The sequence below is a fragment of the Castor canadensis genome, chromosome 12 (assembly GCF_047511655.1).
Source record: "Castor canadensis chromosome 12, mCasCan1.hap1v2, whole genome shotgun sequence".
In the NCBI taxonomy this organism is placed as follows: domain Eukaryota; kingdom Metazoa; phylum Chordata; class Mammalia; order Rodentia; family Castoridae; genus Castor; species Castor canadensis.
In genome coordinates this window covers 117,308,143-117,311,976 of record NC_133397.1, presented here as the reverse complement: position 1 = coordinate 117,311,976, position 3,834 = coordinate 117,308,143, and the positions used below count along the sequence as shown (strand labels likewise).

The window sequence follows — 3,834 nt, the reverse complement described above, 5'->3', positions numbered from 1 at the left end:
CCTTTGCCTCTCTAGCAAAGTGCAAAATGCATTGCCTTGAAACACTTAACCCTTTCCCCTCCACTGGTATGGGTGTGAAGACTAAACAGCTTGCAATGGCTTTAAAACACTTGAGCTGCTGCAGGGCACAGAAACTACATTGGCTCTTCAAAGGACATCTTCTCCAGCCACCTTTACAGTGACAAAACAAGTAGAACTCCCTCCTCCCTGCTTGAAACCCACAGTCAGAGGTAACAGGGGCTGGTACTAAGGAGAGTTAATTCTTGTCATATCTTTGTCATCATCCTCTGAGGGGTAAGAATGCAATGTCAGCCTTTCCTCATAGATGGATATGACAACCTGTGGGCACTTGACATTGGCTTAGTTGGTGGGGACCAGGTAAGCCTCATCAGGGTTTTTCCTTTTCATTAGGAACATAAGCTCTCCACTGAAGTCTGTAGCTCCAATATTCCGCTCTGGGTCCAAACCCTGGGGAAAGCCTTGTGGCTTTTTTTTTTTCTGACTCTTCTTTCTTCGTTGGATTGTTTTCTTCTCCCTTATCTTCAGAATCAGAACTGTCTTTGCTTTTGCCTGCTGCTAACTTATGCCGTGTGCACTGTTTTCTGTGACTGTAGAAACTGCAATGAGGTCGGGGCAATGCAGGTTCCCTTCTAGCTCCCATGCATTGTCCTCATCTGAGAAACCCTTCCACCTCAGCAGGTACTTCACTTTGCCCTTTACAACTTGCTGGTCAAGAACTTTCACCACCACATAGTCTTCTTCTTCTTCTTCCAGCACCTCCTCCACTTTCTTCACGTTTTGTTTTGTCCCCATAGTGCTCGCCAGCTTTCTGGTGTAAAGAGTGACGGTGCTAAAAGCAGTGCTCACGAGTCCCAGAGGCATCCGTGTTGCACACCTGTGCATCGCGTGAGAGAGGACGTGGCGCCTAGATCGCCACAGTCAGGCCCCTCCTGAAACGGTGTACTGCAGGCCGACCCATGGCCCTACACTCACCCCAAGAGCTACATGTCTTCTTTGTTTTAAAAGCAGAGTACATTAAGTTTTACTTTTTTTCTTTTGTGCTTTATTTTACTTCAGTTGTTATATAATCTATACTACTGTTAAGATTTCTCCTTACCAGTGCTTTTAATTTTGGTCTTATGTATTCTAATTTATATTATTACCGTTTCTGCTTCTTGATCATATTGTTTAATTAAATCTAATTGTTTCTTTTCAAAAACAGCAGCCGTGTTTAATGGCTATCTATTGCTACAAAATTATACAAATACTTTGAAATAACAGTGCTATTTAACTTTGCAATGTTTATCATTCATTCCATGAATCTTTTTGTGATGTCTTTGGAATATGACAATATAACCCACATAATATGAACGAATAGAATGATTGATTTGAATAAAATAGAAAAATGTACTCAGTGAACTATGTGCTAGGAAACACAGAGATAAGAACAACAGGGTCATTGAACTCAACGTATGGAAAACCACTTCTTATATTAGATCACATTTGGTAGTGTTTTATCCTGAAAATGGAACTTGGATAAATTAATTAGCACTTGATTTATTTTATTTATTGTGCATTCATATTAAAATTAACATTTTATTTATGTGTAATTTATATTTATACAGTTTACTTAAAATGCTAAAACAAAAAAGAGGGAAAACACAATTTACTAATATTAGAAATAAAATAGATGCAAACTATAAATCTCATGAACATGAAAAAGATAATACTTGGGTATTGTAATATGGTTATTTCTTCTCCTTCTCCTCCTTCTCCTCTTCCTCCTCCTCCTCCTCCTTCTCCTCCTCCTCCTCCTCCTCTTCTTCTTCTTCTTCTTCTTCTTCTTCTTCTTCTTCTTCTTCTTCTTCTTCTTCTTCTTCTATAGTATTAGAGTTTGAACTCAAAACCTCATGATTGCTATGCAGACACTCTACCATTTGAGTTCTGCCTCAACCTTCTACCAATTTCCTCAATGACATAATCTGCCACAATCACCCTATCAGAAATTAATAATCAGAATAGGCCTGTATCTATTTAAAAAGTAAATCAATAATTAATAATCTTCCAAAGCAGAAGCCACCATACCCACATGGGTCCATTGGTGAATAGCACCAAGTACCTAAGGGAGAAATTACTATTTTCCAATTATCTACAATATCTTTCAGAGGCCAAAGCAGAAGGGAAACTTCCAAGTTATTTTATGGGGACAGCATCAACCTAATACCAGACTAGACAAAGATTTTACAAGAAAGGAAGACCACAGATCAATATCCCTAGTGAACATAGATGCAAATATCGATATTAAAACAACAAATACTAGCAAAGCAAATCCAACAATGCATAAAAGTTATATGCCAATTTTAAGTAGGATTTATCCTATGTATGCAAGTCTTATTCAATATTTTAAAATCAACCAAAGTAATCTATCACATAAATGAACTATTAAAACAAAAAACTACGTGATCATCTCAATAGATGTAGAAAAACATTTGACAAGACCCAATACCAATATCATTCATGATAAAACTAGCATAGAAGGGTTCTTCTTCAATCTGACTATGAATATCTACAAAACAACTATAGCTAACAACTTACTTAAGGGTAAGAAACCAGAAACTTTGCTACTAAATCAGGAGCCAAAAAGTTATCCCAGTTCACCACTGCTTTTCAACACCATATTTATATTAGAACTTTGGCTAATGCAATAGACAAGAAAAGTTAGAGAAGAAAGAATTAAAACTGTCTTTGTTTAAAGACATAATTTTTCTTATAGGAAAACCAAAAGAATCAACCAAAAACTTATAAATCAATCACACTTTAGCAAGGTTGCAAAATACAAGGTTAGTACTAAAAATTTTTGTCAATTTCCTATACACTAGCAATGAACAAGGCATTAATTAAAAGATTTTATATTAATTAAAAGATTAAATATTTAGCACAAGGTCTATATGAAACTATAAATAGTGATGAAATAAATCAATAAAAAAAAGAAAGAACATTTTCCCTATACAGTGCATAAACAAATAGAGGATGTTCTGTGTTGATGGGTAAGAGTGCTTGGATTGTCCTGATGTTAGTTCTCCTGACTTGATCTACAGAGTCAAAGCAATCAGGAACATAATTTCTATGAGTTATCTTGGGCTTGCCAAGCACTCATAGGCCTCACAAAATGGCAAAAAAGGCTCATAAAAAGATGAGTCACAACATACATCATCAGTGAATGCAAATTTAAACATCAATCAGATACCACTGCATATTTATTAATTAGACCTAATCCAGACCACCAACAAACCCAGATACTGCTAAGAAAATACAGCAGTAGGGACTCTCATTTATTATTGGCAGAAATGAAAAATGGTAAAGTCAGCTTTAAGACAATTTGGAAGTTTCTTAGAAAATGAAAAATACTCTTACCATATGATCACATGCCTTGGTATTTACCCAAAGGAGTTGAAAACCTATGTCCATATAAAAACACGCACACAGATGTTTATAGAAGCTTTATTCATAATTGCTAAAACTTGGAGGCAACTAATATGTTGTCAGTAGGTGAATGGACAAAGAAACTGTGGTACATCTAGAAAATAGAATATTATGCAGCACAAAACATAATGAGTTATCACACCATTAAATAATATGGAGTTAACTTAAATTCATAATTATAAGCTGAAAGAATCTGAAAAGACAATCCAACTGTACGACATGATGGACAAAGCTAAACTAACAATACATTTAAAAAGACTGATGGTTTCTACAGTTTGGAAAGAGCAGCATATGACATTCTGTGTGATACTGTAATGGTGGACACAAAATCAAAGCCAAAGAATGTGTAAC

General features: G+C 35.7%; 1 pseudogene; it reads right to left on the bottom strand.

The window, feature by feature from the left end:
- Positions 1-246: 246 nt before the first annotated feature.
- On the bottom strand, positions 247-813 carry LOC109699098 (chromobox protein homolog 1 pseudogene; annotated as a pseudogene).
- Positions 814-3,834: the final 3,021 nt, after the last annotated feature.